The 22,766-nt window shown below is 36.5% G+C and overlaps 1 protein-coding gene across 2 annotated transcripts in view; it reads right to left on the reverse strand.

Moving 5' to 3' along the window:
- The window catches only part of SOX6 (SRY-box transcription factor 6), a 230,858-nt gene that overhangs the window by 175,456 nt on the left and 32,636 nt on the right, over nt 1–22,766 (reverse strand). The gene's annotated exons all lie outside the window — the stretch shown is intronic.

Raw genomic sequence — 22,766 nt, forward strand, 5'->3', positions numbered from 1 at the left:
TGTTAGACATGACAGTTTTGCAAAGGTGAATGAGAAGAGGATGTTAAAAGATAAATAAGCAGAAAAGAAAAAAAAGCCGAGAAAAAAAAGCCTAGGTGTTAGATGAAAAGGATCTCTCCACAATGACAAAGCATCGATGAAAAGAATTAACATTTGTCCATTGGGTAATCAATCAGTCATGGAATGGATGGAATCCAGCTCTTTGTTGCACGACCAGTGATGAAGAACGAGTGTGTTAGCTATCACAGCCAAGCTCTCAAGTTCTTCCAACTGAATGAAAGTCATCTTGTTCCTGTCAAGGATAGCTTTTGCCTTTTCCTTATATTTCCCTTTTTTTCTTTTTTTTTTTTTAATTTCACTTTCACAGTGTTCAACAAGTTACTAACCCCAGCTATAGCTTACATGAATACTGTATGACCTTGCAGTGGCCTGCACCTATCCTCATCGATTCGGGGGGGGGGATTTGTTCCTCTTTTTTTCCCTTTTAATTCACTGAAGTAGCCACCTATTACTTTCTTTGAAATACAGATACAGAAAAAAAAAAGCATTCGTGCCGTGTGTGTGTTTTTGTTTTTTTATGGTAAAGTCATACATAAAAGAAAGCCTAAATGTGAGAGTGCAGCGGCAAAACTTCAAAGCACTGACTGTCAGACATTATTATTTCAAATCAGCTTTGACTTTTTGAGACTTAATAAAACACTATAGTACAGACTGGCATATTTATAACACCTATACCAGTGATCAACTGAACTGTCTTATTCTTGCTACTGTGCAGTGCCTTGTTATTTCTTTTATAATAAGCTTCCCTCAAAACATGTTGTAACAATACTGCAAACTGATAATTATTAATGATATGAGTTCTAAAACATGACTTGTTTTGCATACAATTCTTTCTGAATACATGCATTACTTTGTGACGGAAGACAAAAGCACATTGATTTATTAATAATGATTGCAAATGCATAGCAAGTTCACAAACAATACAGAAATACAATTCAATCAAAGGTATAGGTGACATATTTCCACATGCATCTGAACTGTTACATCTCAAGGAAAGAGGCACTGGGAAAGACAAGGTAGAGGAATTAGAAGAGAAATCAGGCATACTACAAGAGAAACTCTTCTAAAACATGATCAGACGCTCAGCAGGAGGAGGATAAACTACTTCTCTTCTGCATTTTAGAAGAACAAGACTACAGAATTAGTGGCACCTTTGTCTCTATTTCAGAACCCCATATAGTTATACCCCATTACAATTTAGTAGATATTGCTAAACATAAAGAGACCGTATTTTTGCAAGCTTTGGGACTACATAACAATATGCAAGTTCCTCCACCTCTAATGTTCGATATTCTCTAAGCTACTCTCATTACATTTATTTGCCTTCAGCTCCACAGGAGAAAAGGTGTCCTCTGGATCAGCCTTTGTCAAATGAGTTCAAATGCCTCATTCAAGTCTATATCATGAGAAAAACAGCACAAGTGGAATTACCCTGTCAGCATCTATGAAATATCTGTTAGGAGAAAAAGTGTTGTGTGGTTTTTTTTTCTTTGAAAGAACGTTAAATGAGATTATAAACTCCTTGAGACAGACATTTGTGTGCTTACGAGGCCTACCGCGCTGGATTCCTTCTACAGGAGGAGAGCTGCTTTTTCCCCCCAAAACTAAATAAGCTGCAAATAAACATTACAGTGGCTACCATTTGGTTGCCCCGCTCCCTATTGTACCTTTGCACATCTCACCCCGTGCCTCAAGTCCAAACGAGCTTTTTTCAAGCGGGTGAAGCTAAGGACCTGACATCTAAAATAAGAATAGTAACAACACAACCCATCGCGCATCTGAAAGAGGAAGGTTTGCTTCAGTATTCTTCATAGAGACTAAATCCTGTTCAGAGTAGAAAAATCTAAGTAAAATCAGTACTCTACAAATATTCCGGAATAAAAGTCAAGCATAATTTAGATTTACCCTAGTCCGTGTTTGTTACTTACAATTAAGCTAAAACGCCAGGTCCATTGGTGCTATTATTACATCCATTCACAAAGAATGTGAATTATTCAGAAAATTAAGTATATTTCTTTAAATCTGGTGATGAGTTTTAATATACCTGTGATGGGACCTTTGATGAACTGATCTGTCTCTGAGTGCATGACAAGAGCTTGCTTACATGCCTTTTGTGAGTTCACTGCCCATCAGATTTCCTTGAGGTAAAGAACCACCTAGCATACGTCTATATCATAAAAATACTTCCTAATTCTCACTCTTCATATTAAGTATTTTAAAATTATATGCAAACTCTAACATTTTGGTATCAAAGGGAAAAGCAAAAGGTTAATTTAATTTGCTTTGAAAGAACACAATTTTATAATCTTCTAACAATTCAAAATTAAATTAAGGACTTTACATTCACATTCATGATTTGAGAAATAAAAATATAATTTAACCATGACTATCAGAAACTTAAGTGCTGGATGGTACTATCTATTCTTTTTTAATCCAAGGATGTAAAGTTTGAGTAATGTTACTAAAACAGATTCTTTGTTGCCATAGTTACTTTTTTCCTTCTTTCAAACACAAATTATCCTTTTCTGTTTCAATAAACTTTAAATAAAAGGAGACAGCAACAATACAAACTAATCAAAAATCAGCCTGAAGGCTTAACATCCATAGTTGCAATGTACTGCCACTGTCTCTTGCTCATAAGCAGCTTGGCTTCAATCTTGCCTGTCAGTGGAGAGGCAGGTCAGGGGAATCTCATCTCATCCTTCTCAATTTCCATACTGCTCTCGTACAGTAATTAATTGTTGTGGTCTAACAGAAAATTAAAATATAAGGCATTTCAGGCATGTTGTTAGCCAGTGAACAGACTTCTTTGGCCAACTTTTCAAGATTTCCTTGATTTAAGAAGCTTTCAAAAGCCAAGTTCTTGAAAAACAAAAATACAATCACAACACAAAAAATGAGCAACATGACTTTTAGAACAGGAAAACCTGCCAATCTCTTTTGCTACATTTACTGCAAATGACCAAAAAAATCACTCCGAAATTCTATATCTCGCTCCTGCTGTTAAGTAGCCAAGTAATCCTGGCCAGTCGCTTACTCCCTCCTCTCATATTGACTCGTTTCTATCCACCTCTTTGTCTGCCTTGGCTGTTGAGGCTGTGACGTTTCTGGCACAGACTGCGTATCTCACCAGGGTTTTGCTGAACACCTAGCACATTTCCGATCGTGAATTAGAACTTGGTTCTGATTCTCAGTGCAACCTGTAGGCAGTACTGTAAAAGCAAAAAGGGAAAAAAGAAAAGAGAAAAACAAAAAAGGGGCAAAGAAGCCTTCCTAAACACGATTATATGCAAAAGGCAGTCAGCTCACAGTAGATGTTTTCTTGCAAGAGCAATAATGGAAATGCAACTGAGATCTGACTACCTAACATTACAGTTTTGTTTAGGACAGGGAACCAAGTAAATCTGCCAACTGCTGTACATTTTTTCACAGTGACAAGATTTCCACAATATGATAAAATTAGAACTGTAAGAGCTTGGAGAGCTCTCTTAACTTTTAATTAAAACTCTCCAAGCTCACTAAAAATAATTAGGCATTAAAAGGTTCTGGTTTTCCTCTGAATTCATTTGCACTACTTGAATGGTCTAGATCTTGCATGAAACAACAGACATTCGAAACAGAAACACTGGAATTTAACTGGGGGTGATTTCCAGACCTGCTTTCTATGATGTGGCTAGTGGGAAAAACTGCAGAGAGTCTGAAGCTTGTACCAATTCTCCCTAAAATGGCTTGTCTCAACAGGAATTCTCTAGTGCAAAGAGCATTTGCACTGAGCAGAATGCAAAACTCTAGACAAAAAGGAGTTTGAATTTCATGGAAAGAATAACCCAAGATACAGTTCTGACCTTTATTTTTATTTATTTATTAAAAAGCAGAACCTTTAACCTTACAAATGTTTTTGTTCTCTTAAAATAACTCATACAATGCTATATGCCACACTATTTTTAGAAAAGCAACAAGAGAAAGCATGCTTTTCCCATACAGCAGGGCACTGATATAAACATCAACACAGATGCTCTGTGAGAGAGAGCTGGACTTCTCAAGCACTTGATCATTAAGGAATGCACCAACTGTTTTAGATAATCTCGTGCCAGCTCCAATTCTCCTCCACACTCCCCTTTGGGAGTGGCAAATCTTGTCCTGCTCCTAATTTTTCATTTTACTCACTCCTCCATTCTGTTTTTCCACCCCCCCCCCCAGAACAGAGGGAAAAAGGCATTGTGTGCCAAGCAATGCAAGACTAGAAATCACTTCCCCAAACAGAGCAAAACTTTCAGACAATTAACCCTCCCCTCTTCTTTCAGATAAATTACTAAGTATAAAATGCAATCTGTTTCCTTTGTTTACTCAATATGAACAATTTGTAAATGACTCAAGGATAAAATTCAGAAAATGTTGTGCTAAATTAGAACCATTATAAACATGCTAATGACTGCTCAACTAAAACATGCAGGATCAGTGTGAAGAAATATATTTAGTTCCTGTGAAATACAGTTGTATTGCCTCAGAACTATTTGGTCACTTAATTGTATATGATTACTTCAGGAAAATGTTAATTTCATGAACACTGCACTAGACGATACACTATGTATGTCAAAAGGAGGTTTCTCAAATGTCAGTGTAATCGCTTGGATGCAATGTTTTGGCATATCAGTAGACGAGAAATATCTTTTAAGTCTGTCAAAATTACATGCACATTTCATTCCTCCACTTAAAGTTTCCCTTCCATTATAAGCTATATTTTACCGTTAGATTGGCTGCATTCATTGAAGTACACATCATTGCCTTATTTGCATTACAATGATGGTATACTGTATATTATATGTAATCACCTATTCCCTAAGTATGTGCACCTCTATTTACTTCCCAAGTGAAAATATAATACTGGCAAGAGAGAGTCTTGGGCTTTCCACAACAGCAATCAGGGATAGTCACGAAAAGGGGAACACAATTTACTTGCAATCCCTGGCCAAAAGATTACATAAACTGATATAATAAAGGAGAATGATACACTTATTTTCCTGTCTCTTACTATGTATCAGCAAAGTAACAAAATCAACAGGATTTGCAATATTTGTTATTTTGCAAAAGAAGAAAGTTGTTTTAATGGAAGCAGATCTCACAATCTTCATTATTTTTCTTCGCTTCCACATCTTCACATCTTTCTATATCGACCAGCTCTAGAAGATCAATTTTTTTTCCTCAGAGTGGAAAAGAACAGACTGAACCAGTGTCTTAACTCAACAGCACAGCTCCATCAAAGTCTACTTAGTCTTAAATAGATTTGAAATTTCTCCCAATATTTGGCCTAATTATTCTTTCTCTTAATCTCATACCTCTGTTCCTTCTTATAGTCCTTTTACAACTCTAAACAATTCACTTTCATCTTTGGTATCCACTCTTTTCAAACACTTGTGAGCTGAAGTGACATTCTTCTCATTATTACTCAAACAAACTATGGAGAATTTAATCTTTAAATCTTTGTTTGTTAAACTGCTCTGGAACAAATCATGTATCATATGGCCTCTGGACATGTAGCGTCTTTCTTTTACAAATGAATTTCCCTAGTAGCTCAAGATGTTGCAGATTGCATGTCAGCCTGTGTTCAGCTACGTACTAAACCCACTCACTGGACTCTTATTAAAGAAATGGGGACAGATCTTACTTTCTTTTAACATTGGACAGCTCTCCTAGATTCTCATACCAAGCCGAAGCAAGCAGAGAATCCCATCTCAGCTCAAGAAATTATTTGGTAGCACAAATAGGCATTTATGTCATTGCGTCTTCTCCCATCAAGTGCAATGCCAAATAAGTACTGTATCATTTAACAAAGCAGAAATTCCATAAAATGACTATGAAAATATTAGTAAAAGGTTTGGGGAGTAAAAATATCTTAAACAAAAGGTAATACAAAAATACAAGTGTGCGTAACCTCCTCCACACCAGGTTAGTTTGCAGGGGGGTGGGAAGTGAGGGGACTTCCCGAAAAGCAAGAAAAATCCATTTCTGTTAAACTGATTAATGTTCCTCAGAAAATTTGTGACACCAGATGATTTATGAACAAAACATGGATGATTCAAAAGACCTCTATTTTGTTCCCCCAAATCATGTTCTACTCATTACCCTAATAATGCAGTAATAAACATCTGTTTAATGATTTGAAGGCTTCTTAATATGGTGTATAAAAATCTTAACTCAGCTCTTACATAAAATATTCTGAAATTAAAACAATTGTATAACAAAAAGAATTTTTCATAATAAATCTTTAAGCATTTTTTATGTAAAAGTATAATACAAAGAAAGCAAAATAATATGCTCTTGATTTGAAATGACTTCAAACAAGGATGCAAAGGAATGAAAACAATAGCTAGAATCTCCTCTCTATTTACCATTTCTGAAGGTCCCTATGGCACACGATGCAGTCTTTTCCAGGACACTGAAATACGCTGACAAAATCAGTTCTATAGCTTCCTTTATACTAATAAAATTTTGATTTAAACAAACTATCATATTCTATACAAACATAAATAATAGAACAAGAAAGACTTTCCTGAGCTAATTCCACCAAACTGAGTTTTAAAAGGTTTACAAATCTCACAAGCACCAATCTACTTGCCATGGATATATATTTCAGGAATAATAGCTGGTTTGTCACAAATCTGTGAAAAGATTTAAGAAAAGAATGCACTAAAATCTTCAAGAATAATATCTTCAAATTTTCATTTTCCTATATACATAGAGCTGAAAATTAGCCATCAATTTTTGTCTTGTAAAAGAACATTATTGATTTTGTAAAGTCAAGTACTGGAAGGATATGGAAATGCTAGAATTGAAGTTGTCCAGGAAATCTTAATTCAGCCTCCATGTGAATAAACATTAAGATACATTCTTTAAATAAAAACCCCCATGCAATTAAAAAAAAAGTACACTTTTTTTTTTTTACACAGGATTCTTGCTACATTCAGCACACAGGACAATCCCAGACGAAAGCATAAACTGGAACTGCAGAGCGAATGTGGCTGTTGCCCATACAGTCATTGGCCACATTTCATTGCAAAAGTTCAAAGAAATTAAATGAATGAGGGATGGAACCGCAAGAGGCGAAATGAAGGGTCGCAGTTTCATTTTCTGGGAGCTCAATTTAAAAAACTTGGGGCTGTATTTGAGGAATTGCTGAACATTCACAGCTGCAGCTGTGTCAATGTAAAGTCAATGTAAAGATTGAGGCTATAATATATATAGCTATATATAAACTGCTGCACAAAGTTAGGTCCTCTGGAAAAGAATCAGGACCTAAACACCTCAAGCTGAACAACCAATAAATCTATGATATTTTTAGTCACGCTCTTAGTCGCACACCTGTGAAGTTGGTATACTGACTACCCTTTTTTCCTCTTTACAAAGACTTTGAGAAGATAATTTGTTTGTAGCACATTTACAGAATATGCTGGGAAAACGACCAGCCAATTGTGTAATATCCATGTCTTCAGAGCACAGCTTGAATAATAAGTAATTAATAGACTCAAAGGCTTCAAATTGACCAGTAAGGATGTAACAAGCTACTGGATAGTTTCACATTCACAGAGGATCATCCTGTTAGTGAACTGGATGAATCTGAATTCTTCTTGAGGAAAATTATTGTTTAATCTTGTAAGAAAAATTATACTTACATACCTGGAAACAATTTTCATTTGAAAACGTTTTAAGTTCTGTTGGGTAACTGAAGAAAGCTTTCACCAGTTATGCAGACATTCTGCAAAATTAAAAGTTTTAAGCTTATATACAGCTCAGACTTTTATAAATTAGATTTAGTAGCCAGATTTGGAAACAATGGCGATTTGAAAGGTACTGATCATGTCAAATTAAAGACAGGATGAACAGGAAATGGACTTTGGTTTCTCCGCACTGGACTTCACCAACTAAAGCACTAGCAATAACAAAAGAGTGCATATTGCACCCTGTCCTAGCGTGGCAAAATAGCCACAGCCCCCTTTTGCTCTCCTGACAGAACAAATCTTGACATCCCCCATGTACAGGCTGACAGACCTGTAGAGGTTCCCCTGTCTGCTTAGAGCGAGTGATGTCACGGTGTGATGTGCTACTTGACCCATCATGTGTTTCTCGGCAGAAAATAATTTTTGCCCCCAAAGTTGGTGCACAAATTCATCACCATATACATCTTCCCAAAATATGTAGCATAGTAACACAATAAATTTCAGAGCCAAGAAAATGGGGGTCATTTGAAAGCATCTGAGAGGAGATTTAATAATACTTAGAGAGTTCTCATCCCAAAATCTGCTACCCAAAGAAGTAAATACATACTCAGTACAATTAAATATTCATAGCTACAGAGAAGGGAAACCACAGTGAGCCCATGCTACCTGTTTCAGGTCATTCTTTATTTCCTATTCTGCCAATAAACGTCCTTTCTTTTCCAGAATCCTCCTCACTACAAGCAAGAAGCAGGCAATGGAGCTCTAGAGAATTATGCCACAACCTTCACTAAAAGTTATATTGCAGGTAACAAAGATAATTTACACGATTTCTCTCTTAAACATTTAGTCTTCCTGCTTTTGTTGATTTAATCCAGACTCTATAGTTATAACAGCTTAAATTAGTGAGATGAATTTTAGCTGCATAACTACCCAGAAAATTTAAGCATGCATGAAATTCTACACAGCTCCTTTGTAGATTAAAGCTGGTTTATGATATACTCTTTACACAAATGCAAAAGAATACAACAAAGACTCAGTTGTTCAGAAGGCTTCTTCTCATATTTAGGGCCAATAGAAAATTTCGTGTTATCAGAACAACCCCTACACAAAAGATTGCTCAATCGTAAGTTCTTATTTATAAGATTAGAAGAACCCATTCCAGAGAACAGGACAGGTAGGAAATATCTTTGTTCAAATGCTAAATGACATAGTATATTGGAAGATTACGATGCTGACTTTTTCATTTAAATATATTACCAAATGCAGTGCATAAGTAACAGGTGAAGATTTTATTCCTGTTGCATTCAATAGATCACAGTCTAATGCACTTCATGCACTTGTACTCTAGGAAAAACAAAATCCACAACAGGATCCATACATTTCTTAATTGTAAGCTATGCATCCTGTTTTCTAGAGTGTCTTTAGCAAGCCCACTGCATGATTTCTAAGGTTAGATCCTTTATAGGATACATACGAGGTTGTATGTACGGACTTCACAGAGAGAAAGTAGTGTGGCCACAACAGTTTGAACGTGCAGTGCAAAGGCTTGTTACCATCAAGCCAAAGGCAGAAGTTTGGGCTGCTGCCAGGTTCTCCACGTGCTCACAGTTTCGTCCTTCTAATTTGTGTTTACATACATTAAAGTTGAGATTAATCTCTTACCCTTTGGTTGCGTTATCATTGTCTTTACTCCACACGAGAATTATCTTACTGGGGTTTTTATCTTGACATTACCCACAAAACTCATTGTATTTAGACAACCATACAATCTCTTTCGTCAACTAATCACTACTCTAATCTCTGGGCTGCAAACCTGCCTAAACCCTACTCCTGCATTTGCACTCACACTATTAATATAATCATGAGCACCAGGGAGGCAGAACCTCAAGCATTGCAAGTTACACGTCTCTGGTTCCTTAAGCTTTTTTTAAACACTTATTTATGGGCAAGGTATAATTTACACCACCTTATGTATGGCTGGGCAGGTGGTACACTGTGACTGCTGCTCCTTACATCCAATACGCTAACATCATTATCAGCGGTGCCCACTTTTCCCCACTAATCATATTTTCACCTGTTGTCTCTCATCATAAGATTTGACTGAGAGCTCTCTGGGACAAGGAGTGTTGTTTGCTTTTACTACTGCTACATGTACAGCACCTAACATACTTCCTGACAGAGGCCCCTGGAAAAAATTATAAGGAATCATAATTACTTCTAGTGAAACTCAGAGACCCTTCAGAACTCAGTGGCCTAAGCTCCATGGAAAAAATTATTTTTGTTCCTTTTTCCTTTCAAAGCTATACGTGTCATACAACTTGCTGCCTTAACTGGAACAATTGCTAGCGCGCAGCCTAAGCCAGAGGTCAATGGACATGGTACCTTTGCCTGTGCAAAGGGAGGAAGGCAGTGTGCGCAGGCACAGCTTTTCCCCAGGCAAAGCCGTCACTGCAGGTCCCAGAGCTGCTGGTATATTCCATGAACGCTGAAGTCACACGGAATTTTTTTAATTCTACAATGAGATTGCTCAAGTTTTTCAAGTTCAGAAAGATTCCAATTTTAGGCAAATAAGAAGAATTGTGGCAAGACCTTTCATTTAGGAACAACAATTCGTTTCATTGAACTATCCCACATCCAGATATTTTCAGGAATTGTCCAAAAGCTTTTTAGCTGACAGCAAATAAACTATTTCCTTCTTCAGCAAAATGTAACTCCCTAATGAGTTTATTATCTTATAAACAGTGGTGTAAATGTGAACTTTGATATAAAGATAGTAACACTTCCCTTCTTCTGAAAACTATGAACTGAACCTACTCAGCACCTAAGACTACAGGCAATTAGTCCCAGAACATAGGTTAAAGAATTTAAACCGCCACAGTCCATTACTTTTTGCAGGTGTTTACAAAATAGGTATAAAATTTGCCCGTTCATTTTGATTGCATTTTTTTTTGCTCTTTTTGCACTAGTGAAATAATTTCAAAAGATGGATAATGACAGAGATCCAGGTCCTAAAAGTGGAACCTTATTCTGTATTAAATAGCTGATCAGAGAGTAAGAACAATATTGCCAGCAAATGTATAGGAAGACCATGATAACTGTTCACTGCAAAGTCATGCAGGGATCACCACATTGGATCCGGCTTCTTAGCGATTCCTCTCTAACGATGGTAACTTTTGCAAAGACTAGATTAAAAATTTGAACACCATGAGCATGTTCCACCTATACTCAAGACTGCACTTTTAAGCAAAAATACATTTTTCCTTTGAAGAAGCTTCCATCTCTTTATACCAGAGACAAGGACCAGCGTTCCACAGAAAGGGTTAGTAGAGTTTGGCCAAACAGCAAACCACACAAAAACAACTTGTAAACCACAAATTTTGCATCCAACAAGATATGTTATCTACATGGCCAGATACACACGTTCTTGTCTTTGTTCAAATCAAACAGAATTTAGAGGTTTTTTAAACACTACTTTTACAACCTCCCGTTCCTTGCTTAGATGGCACATCCTAATCTTAAAGCCCAATTTCTCTTGTTTTGCAGGTGTTCTCGTTTCAATTCACAGTATCACAGCTCTAACAGGCAAAGTTATCCATAACAGCTCCCCAAAATTAGACAATTCATATCAACTACTAGATGCAGTCCACGCGTTGGAAAACAATACCAAGTCAGCCAACATCAATCGTATTCTGCAACAACTTGCCAAGGCCAAGGTGCCAGGTGCCCTCCTGTGCTGGACCTTCTCTATGTCTTGCTGCTCGGGGGCTGTGACTCTGACAGCACTGTATTGTAAAAATCTGGATTAAATCTAGCAAAGAAAGAGATCATTTATAAGTCATCTGTGGGTACACTCTGTCTTTGGTGTGTGGCTGAAACTCCCATTAACACTAACATGAGCTACGCAGGCCTACTGACGGGTGAATTATACCCCTGACAGAAAAGTGGTTTTTTGCTCGATGGATTTTCTTTGATGAACTTGTTGGCTACTGCACAGTCATGTGTATATATTTAAGTATTTCTCTGTGTGTATGCATATGTATATCTCTACAGTGATGATGTCAGTTTGACTAAAAATGCAGATAAAGCATTTCTTAAGCCAAAATGGGCCAAAGTTAATTTTCCCCATATAAACTTCGGTTTGGCCCTTATTTATCAAAACCAGAAAAAGTTTGACAGAAAAGGGGATCCAAACTGGTTATCCCAACAAAAAATAGAAGTTAGGGCCTTTCTTAAGACTTACTTTATAGGAACCGTATGCACGACTTTCACTTTCTAGAAAGTGGTTTTCTCTTGAACACACATCAGAACCATTCATCATCATATAATTGCAAGTTGTCAGTCAGAGCCGCACCCTTCATGCAGTGGCAGGCCGCCAGCACATCTGTCAGAAGCACTCACAAGCTTCCGTGTGTTATTGTAATCCCCTACAAAAGGAACAAGACCATTCATCCAGTCCACATTTTCCAAATCGAATGACGACTGTAAACCCTGAGCCTGGAAGAATAACAGCACTTACCCTAAAAATGCCACACTCATCAGGTGACCACAGGCTGAATGCCAGAGTGCAAATATGAAATAATTCTAATCCCCCACGTGTAACACATAGGTTTTAGGGAACTGGCTTCTTTGTGCATGAAAGAGGAAAGCTGGGTTCTGTGCATGCAAGAAAGCAGTCACCAATGTTGAAATAGGCTGTGAGGATAAATGGTTGTACCGTTTCTGCAAACACTCACTTCTTGCACTCTAGACTAGATTAGGAAAAATTTTTCCTTCTTCCTTAATGTTTCTGTTCTCTTTTTTGGCTTCTTCTGTTTCTTTTCTCCTTCACCTTAGAATGATCTAGCCTTTATGTTAACACATATTCTTTTCTCCTTTTCCTCTTTTCTCCTGTACCTCTCGAAAGACACATTCTGCTCAGACAGGCTCCACAGGTAGCTCCTCGGGGCCAGCCTGGATTTAGTGAACCTGAGGGCTTGGGCCAATGAGTCCAAAGCAGCCAAGATTCTCTTCTCAGAAATTATGTTAAGGACTCTCATGGAGAATTAAACAGCTTTCAAGGAATTAAATACTGCTTTACACAGGGCTTCAGAAGCTTATTTGCAGAGTATATGCATGCAAAAGCCACGAATACTTTGGAGAATGAAGTACAGTAATAAGCTTTACCTCTCTACTTCCACTAACTCTTTTACATTCTCTCTCTGGAAAAGTATGACAGTTCAGTGTTCAGAAACATTGAGTGAAACACATGCCATTGCCCTTTGAGTCAGCAATGCAGCCGCATGAACCCAGCAAGACCTTCAGAGTCTAATGCTTCCCTGGTAAAGGGCTGGTAAAGGCTTTGTGCACTCCACACTGCTATTGGGCATTTTTATCAGCCCTTGGTATGGGCAGAATGCATATTATATATACAGACATGTACAAACATACATTTCTGAAACCATTTGAAAGATATATGATGGCTGACCTGCTACAAAATTTATTTCCAAGAGCAAATAGAGAAAGCATTACTCCTGAGTGATACAGCCAGGAGTAAATTATACCATCGCACTGCACAAAGGAAGATAAATATCGTAACAAATCAACTCTCCACTGTGCTGCACACCTATATTCATGCAGTGTTGTTGTTCAAACTAGTGTTAAGGAAAACCTAACAATTCTCAGACTATCTCAAAAAAAAGTCTCTGAGTACTGTAAAACTACCATGCAAGCATGAACAAGCTGCAGAAACTGGTCTGCTTACTCCTGGACAATCGCACAGATTAGTCTAGCTGGTCCACCCCACTATAGGAATACCAGAGTTTATCATCACACTCCTGCAAAACGTGCTGGTTTTCAAAACATCAGTGGGGGAAAAATCAATCCCTCAATCCTTTCATGACTCCGTTTCTCAGATAGAAAGAAGATCTTTTTATCTCACAGAACTACTGAAGAATTTAATTCTCTTGCAAAATGGTAATACAAACAGCTTTAAACACAATAGTATCTTTTCTTCAATTACACTATCTTAAGTTTCACACATTTTCAAAGTTTACTTGACAATGTTCATTTTTTCAGAACCACGCCATATTGAGTAACTTTTCATTTTTGGCATGAATGAAGACCAAATTTCACCAAATCTGAATGAAATTATTTTTGGGCTTGAGACATCATGAGGTAATAACATCTGCTGTAAACTGGGTAAATCAAGATAAATGAATGCTTTCTCTTTTTTTTTTTTTTATATATATATATGTGATACTAAATACACACAAATATAAATACAACATATGGTCAACAAGAAATAAATAAACTGAAAACACTTTACAACTGCATGGCAAGTATCCAAACTAAATTTCAGGTAGCAGATGGCATGAATAGGATACATGTGAGAAACAGGCAATTTCAATTATCTCTGAATAGTTCATAAACAGAAAAATTTGGCAAACCACAGTTTTAAAAAAATGGACTTGAAGAATAACATCATGTAATAGAGATAACCAAATTGAAAATACAACAATGCAAAGTTATTAAGCTCATCCTGACCATAATTTCATAACGAGTATTAAATGATTACATGACATAAAAGAGCTGCCCCAAATACTCATGCCTGGAAAATGTAATAATTAATTATTCCAAGTAGAGCTCAGAATTTCATTTTAGCTATTATCATTACCCAAAAGTGGCCAAGAGATCTTGCTCACTAAGTCCCTTCTTAGCTTTTGTGCAATCTACAGATAAAAAAAAAAAACAAACAGTAGAATGCAGACCTGGTCACTTCTTCAAACAGTTATTCAGACAAACTTCAGTGGGGTTTATTCAGTAGAGGCCGGATTTGCCCACAGATGTCATGCAAAAATCGTATTGGTTTGAGTCATACAGTGAAATAGGGGGCAAAAAGAAACTATATTTAAAACCTTTTCTGATTCACACCAAATGAGAATCTGGCCTTCACAAAAGAGTTTGCTCTCGGTTTAACTTACCTTTCAGAAAAATCAGATGTGTCAGGTGGATCTCTGAATTTTCAAGATTTGATTAGTAGAACAGAGGCTAATTTCCTAAACATTTCATTGAGACGCTTACAAATGCTGTGTAGAGTCAGCCAGGCAAATCACCTAGGAATCAATTCATCACACATTGTGCTATTGCTTTCATACTCCCCTCCCTAATTCTCCTTTCCACGTAAGAAATGTGTCAGACATAAAGATCTATTAGCTCAAATCCCTGAAGTTATTCAGATATCTAAATACGATTTAAGTGCCTAATTGCCATTTGTGTAATTGGGAGTTAGATAGCTAAACAATAGTTTGGGTGTCTGTATTCCGCTGAGATGTAAGCTTTTCTGTTAATGAAACTCTCAGCATTATCCTTATGAAAAAATGGTAAGAGCGCTCTCAACCATTCCATTCTTAAGCTAGATTAAAGACAAAACCAAATAAAAGAAAAAACAATCCTGCCTGCACAAATATAAGCAGAATAAAGTGTAATTTTCACTGAAAGACATATAGATTTTTATTTATCAGATCTGCTGTGAGCAGACAAGATAGCACCTCCAAATACCTGAAAAGAAAGGAAGAGTTTATTGACCACTGTGATTCCAGAAACATTTAGGAAGAATTGGAGAAGCTTTTATCTGGTTCAAATGATAAGTATTTCTCCTTTTTCATGCTAATAGAGAGAATCTGATCTCTGTTAAAACGGAAGGTTGTTCAGAAGGCTTTATCAACAGCACCTTCAGCCTGGCGTAATAGAGGCACAGCAAAATCAACAGATGCTTCTGAGCATCTCAATAACCGAGGTCTGGGTCTTTGAAAGAATGACTAGTCTGCCATTTCATAACTGTCATTTGAAAGAGGAAAAGTGCTGTTTAATGACAGCTGGGTTTTACTGCCCAGAAGAATTGGTATAATACATAGAACCCATGTATTTTATGTACATTGAATACTTATGAAACTTATTTATACATCTATGCGCTTATAGTTAGATAAAGATACATACCCAATTACAGTATTTTAAAAATGGCCAGAAGTTTTAGGTACGTTGCTTGAATCAAATTACATCTCATTTTCAAAGCTGGTGGGCCCAGTAGTTTTGGAAGTTGAAGTTCTAAGTGCTGAACATATCTCAAAAATCAGTCCCAGTATGTTTCAAGTTAGGCATCCAAAGTCAGTAACCACAACTGATCATTTGGGTCACTGGAAAGTATGTTCACAGTATACACAGCTACAGAGTCAAGACACTACGAGCTAAATATCACTTCCATCAATAAAAAAGGCTGTTATATAATAACTTTCAGACAAAGCAATACAGGAGCCACCAGCTGCGAATATGTTTTTAGAATTCAGAGCCTCCCTGCGGGGAGTCAGCTACTTCTTTTGGGGACCTTAACCCTTTCTCATCATGCCTCAGACAGCCCTTTTGCAGGTCCTTCTACCACAACTCACAAAGCCTATGCCATACCCCCTATCTTGGAAGTTTGGGACACACCAAAAGCTACTAAGGAGTTATCAGAAACGTCAGTGGCCACCCCATATGTTAGGAGCCCCAGACAAGCAGGGATCTCTTGAGCCCATGAGTCCTGTCCTCGGTAGGTGCAGGCAACCATATAATAATCAGCAGCAAAGTCTGCAAAGTTCACCAAGCTCCATGTGGCTATGCACTTCAAAATGAAAACGGTTCTGATTTCAGAGTGGTTGTAAGAGCCGGCATTCAGCAGACTCAGGTTTAATGTAATTTTTCTTTCCCTACTTGCCCGCTGACTGACAGTCCCACAAAAGCAGAGGTACCACCTTCCATGCCTCAGAGCACAGGATATTGCCTGGCTTTGTGAAAGAAAGATCCTGTATTAAGAATATTCCTTACTCTCTCTGTAATAAAAAAAAAAAAAAAGGCAAAACTTTCTAAAATTTAAAAGTGCAGCAGAAAATTTAAACTTAATTCTTAATACAAATTAAATGAATCCTAGTGGCCCAACTACCAGTTTCAAACCAGTAAATCAGTATGCTTAATGTCAGCAACCGATAAAGCAGAAACATATGCTCTGCTTCACTAATGGCATAAAGAACATTCTCTGATTGTCTTTTGGTTGAAGCCAAATGTTTGTTGGTTAAAACAAGATTTATTTTAGAAACATTAATTTTCAATAGCATGCAGACTGATTTATTTTCTACTAAAATCTATGAGACTACTTTTAGTTTAAAAAGACTTCCATAATGGTTTCTGCACAAGACCTATCAAGTGATATTTCTTGGCCCATAACAGTCTTCTATCCTTTCTCCTGGCTAAGAAACCTTCCCACAGTATATTATAGTACAATATGTGAGCTACTGTGTTTGAAGTTACAGTTTATTTTATCAAGCCGAAGATGTTCTCTACAGCTACTAAGTGGTGCACTCCCTTGGAACAAATAGATCAGTATTTTCTTTGATTTTGTATTTTCTTTGTTTGAAAAGAATACTAGATGCTAAGGCAACGAAATATCAAATATTCAATATATAACTGTGGAAATATATACATGCATACTGTATATCACACCAAACATAATACTGGAATAGAACTATGAGACAGCTGCTGAGCTTCCATTTTCCTCATGCATTTACACCAAAAATCAAGTAGTTAGTTTTTCCAGAAAGTTCAACTCTCTTTCAAGCACTCAAAAGATGTGAACAATTTCTCTGAAGTGTTCCCGCTATTCTCAGCGCTGAGAGTTTTAATAAATGAAACGGGGTTTTTTATGTGACTAAATAAGAGCTGTTTAACACTAGGGCCATTTGAAAATCTGGTCCAGTGGGGGTATCTCAGAATGACAGGAAGTCCAGCTAGCACCTTTAATATAACAGTTTGCTACATTTGGGGCATTACAGTGTATTGTCTAAGCAAGAACTGCAAGACTGGTCCCATAAATTGAAAATTTTACTTTTTCAAATTGTGACCAATGTAATTTTAAGTAACCAGATAATTTTGGTGTCTCAGAGATCAAAGTAAATAAATGGTTTCATGAAAGGGTCAGCCGAAAGTATATGGCATGCAGTGGCTGACAAAAGATTAAAATGCAATCACATATGAAAAAGCCACAACTTGAAAGAAATCATGCATTCTTGAAAAGATACTTAATACTAATAGATGACATACTTTTACTTGAGTTTGGATCATCTATCCTCATGACTCATTATGTATTTGAGCACATCATTTATATCATAAATAATTTATATCATTACAATGTTCTGTGGTTTAATGCATTTAAAACTGTTTCAGACAGATGAGGGTCTTGCATGTCTCACACACCTCCACAGACCAGGACAGTAAGAGTGAACCAAAACCTTCTTATTAATAAATATTAATACTTTTTTCGTATAAAAAAGTAATTCAAAAGTTAACAAAGCATAGCGCAAAATCAAGTGCTAGGGTCTCCAATTTACAGACAAGGTATCTGAAGCAGAAAGGTTAACATCTTTGCCCAAACTCGAAGCAAGTCACTGCAATCCCTGTGCTTCTCTCCAGGTTCTGAGCCAACTCCTGGAACACAATAGAAAACCTAACAAAAACAGAGCTTGTAGGAAACATTCTCTTAACATACAGCATGATCACAAACACTGAAAGGCTGGTTGACATTTTCAAAGCTGCAAAGGGAATTTGGATGCCGCCAATTCTCATTAACTTTAATGGGAACTGGGCATCCAAATCTCTTAGGCAGTTTTGCAAATCCCACCACAAATGACCATTTAGGTGGTAAGCATTAAATGGTATTGCCTGCCAGGCACCTTTATTTTAGGGACCTATGTAAAACAAAGCTCCATTTTTTTCTTCCTCGTAGAATAGTATGTGAGCTAAATGAAGTTTCTCACTCGTGGCTTACATAGAAGCAATTTTTCCTGCCACTTGCAAGGTGCAATTCAACCGGTTTCTTTAGACTATCACTAGGAAAGACAGGACAAAGAAAACACATAGGAAAACAATCACTGCTGAGAGGTAGAAAGTAAATTCACTCTAAGTTGGTGAGTATTTCTGAGCAAACACTTTTGAAATACATGGGCTTTTTATTTCACTTTTAATAGAAATATTTGGCATTATTAGAGAGCTATATTTCTCACCTATTCATCTTTTACTTTCTATATGCCCATCTTTCTAACACCTTGGCATTCAAACAAGTACTATGCTCAAAAATAAAAAAAATAAAACCTGTATAAATGACAGTGTTCAACCATGAACACATTGTCTTTTATGAATATTATAATCACAGAATCAATAAGCCTACAAAGAAAAAACAGGACACAAAACGTGTTTTGTCATTTCTGACGAAGTTATAAAAACAACAGACATTCAATATGCCAAGTGTTCTTCAATCCTTCATAATCATAGCCTTATTGAAGTGAGGACAAAAAGGGTCTAATTGCATAGGAGCAATCTCAATGTAATAGGTTATACACCCAGGCACTGCTGCACAATACAACAAAAACAACGTTCCCTGTGTATAGCAGAATGTCATCTCTCATTTTCAGGCAATTACCTTCTTTCTTGTCAACAGTTTTAATAACCTCCATCATCTCTAAAAGACTTTTGCTTCAGTTAAATAATTTTCAGCTTTTTAATATGCAAATGTGCTTGTTCATATGCATGGGTGAAGTGGCGCTGCTACTTGAAATGTGTCAGTACATTGTGGAGCACCTGCACCTCGGGGAAGCTTGATTTAATTGACACCTAATACTATTCATTATTCCACTTAGTGAGCAACTCCTATTAGTCACCTGTAGGTTTTCCTATAAGCAGTGCTTTGGCCACCAATGAAAATATGAATATTTCTATAAATAGAATGGCCATATTTAGTAAAGGGGGTTCACTACTGGTAAGTCTGGAACATTGTCTCATCGGGAATATTTCTTAGGATTCTCCCCCCCTCCATTCCTCCCCAAAACTTTTCTTGACTATGATGGAAGTCAAGAGTAACTCCTATTTAAAAAATATTTCATCTCTGTTACGTATTGATAATTCTACGTCTGTATTAAATGAACATTATGTGAAGTCTGCAAAAGAGAACAGGAAAAAGGAATCAAGGTGGGCGGTTTTCGTTAATGTAGCTGCTGTTTCCTTGAAGTGTGATCTGAGTTGGATGATTCCAATGGCTGCTTTACATGATCTGAATGTAATCAGTGGCTGTGCAAAGAAATGCAGAATTTGTGTTATTAATTAAATATTCCTGTAATAAACATTTACCATTATAGTTTAGTTTAACCTTATCCAGCTAATAGCCAATTTTGCTCAATTGTGAAGGATGTGCAACAAAGATCTTTAAATAGCCACATGAAATAATTACGTTGAATATGGGATTCTCTGTCTTTACTGATATGAATGTGATAAATATATGCTATAAATGGATACAGTTTAAGACTGTCATTGTTCTTTTATTGCTGTACTACAACTCAGGCACAGTGCACCGTATGTGCTGAGTTGATGATATCGCGGTTGTTTCTTTACCACATGGTCTGTAACCTTATTGTTCAGGCCACATTTCTTTCCAGCATTAATGCATTTGTTAGTCCCAGAAGGCTTAAACTACAGATGTTTAACATCCTGCTTATGGACAGATCATCTGGAATATGAACTGAGAAATCTATACGACTTATTAGTATATGTTATGAGTGTAACAGAGATTTAATAGTCTGTTCAAACTAGATTAGTGAAACCGTTTCTTACAAAAATGCAACTTCTTAAAATAGACACATGTAAAAATGAAAAATTAAGACATTCTTTTGACGAAAATATGATTTTTATCAGAAGAATTTGTCGCTAATTAATGCTGTTTACATAATAGTGCATGTAACATTAATTACAGCTTTCAGAATGTTAACTGCAAACCTTTTTTTTTTTTTTTTTCTGTGAGCACAGATTTACCAGTATGGTGGAAATCAGAGCTCTTTTGAGGGTTTTTCTGCAGTGTATTCAAAGTCATCATAAATCAAGTCTAGAATTCAAAGACAGTTAAGGACATAGACAGTAAAAAAGACTGAGTAATGCTAACCCAGAACTCCAATCATTTTTAAAGTAAGTGGGGAGAACAGTGGTCAACTAGGCGATTGTTGGTATCCCCCAAAATGTAATCTCCAAGCTGAAGAATGGCAGCTGGCAGAACAGCTGGTGAATAGGATTAATGTCAGAAGAAAGAAATAAAACTCAACATATGTCCAAGCCTGCGGTGCTGGGACTGAGCATGATTGTACCCCGACGGATACCATGTGTACAGCTGGAAAGTGCCACTGTGCCATGCTTCTCTACCGCACAAGGTCATTTCTAAGAAGTATAGCTAATATCTGAACTGAACTTTTCCTTGAGAACTCTGACTGATTAAGAAACGAACAAACAAGCTTCATAATGCAAATATTTTGGACTATTTTAACCCACTCTGGGTGGGTTTTTTTATAATACAATCTCAACTAAAAAAGCAGATTAGTATTAAAACGGACAGATTGCACTAACGTAAATATAATTTTAAAGCTATTTAAACCTTTTAATCTCATCTCATTCAGATTTCCACATTCAAGGTTCAAATAAGACCAAAACCACAAGTTTAATAAAATAAATAATTTCATTTCATAGTACTTCGATATTTTACTGAAAATAAATTTTAATAAACAGTGTGGATAGCTAGAATATGCCTAAGAAATTCGGAAAATGTGAAAAAATTGACACCAGCATTAATTCATATTTATATTTTGAAATGTTAGCTCCTAAGGATATTTCAGCTAATGTTTTAGCATGCTCCTACTTTTTTACTGTAACAGGGCAGTTGTTGGAATTGGTTATAGTGAAGAACAGTAAACATATAAAAATTCCTAACTCATGAGAATGGCCCAAGTATTTTTAGAAGTTTGAAAAGAACAAATTCTGTTCAGTCTCCATTTTTCTACTAGTAGCTTGAAACAGATCCTATCAGCTAGACAGCAAAGTTCATACACGATCAGATTCTACACCACAATTGTGTGCAGAGAGAAATAGCACAAAGGGTTAACATAACCAGTTTTGTTACGTGCCTAATGCCATTTTCAGATATGATGATTTTGGGTGCCTTTTACTTTGGATAGGGAATATAAAAGAAAAATACAGTCCCAAATCCAGGTTACTTTTTAAAATACTGGCTTTAGCTATGTCCACTTGAACTTAGAAACATCTATTTGATGAAAATGCAAAAATTATTGAAGTGACAAATCACACCCACACCCCAAAACAGACTTGTCTCCTTTTCTCTTTCTTTTTTCTATTCCTTTTCCTTCTGTTGTCTTTTTCTGTTCTTTTCTTTTTTTCTGTTCTTTTTTCTTTTCCTTTCTGGCATCACATCAGGAAACATGCAGTGGAATAATATCCCACACACTCTTACCAGAGGAAAAGACGTATGCATCTCAAAGGATGCAAGCGCGCAATGCTACCTTGGTACCTTAAAATGGAATATCCAACTGGTGCTCCATCTGTCAGCTGCAAGACAGCAACAGGTAACCAGAGGTAATATTTTATTACTCATGATAAGTTGACTTCACTAAGGATGGTAACTGTATTGTTTTCCAGTTAAAGAAAATAATCAAGAAACGACAGGCAACCCTAGTGACTTGTTCAGCTTAGAAATACATTTTTCTGACTTGTAGAAAGCTCCTGGTTCATGTTTTAATAATGGAAATCCTCTACAGTAAGAGATGTAGAAGAGCTACAAAAAAACAGTACAGATGAGACAAAAAAACAGTACAGATGAGAAACATGAGCCAGTCTGAAACCAGTGAATGCCAATGGCCACAACTGTTACTGACTTGTAAACAGTGTAATTACAAACAAAATTTCCACTGAAACCTCTCACCTTTTTTTATTTATCAGATGCTTATACAATGCTCACATAATTTTAGATACCATGGTATGTTACAGACAAAACTAGAGGCCTTCTACTCTTTAAACAGATTTTATCCTGGTATAACCCCATTAGTGGCCTAATTTTATGTGAGCTATAGTAGTATGAACTGATACAGTTTTTATCTAGGA

This window comes from Gavia stellata, chromosome 17 (genome assembly GCF_030936135.1).
Source record: "Gavia stellata isolate bGavSte3 chromosome 17, bGavSte3.hap2, whole genome shotgun sequence".
Taxonomy (NCBI): domain Eukaryota; kingdom Metazoa; phylum Chordata; class Aves; order Gaviiformes; family Gaviidae; genus Gavia; species Gavia stellata.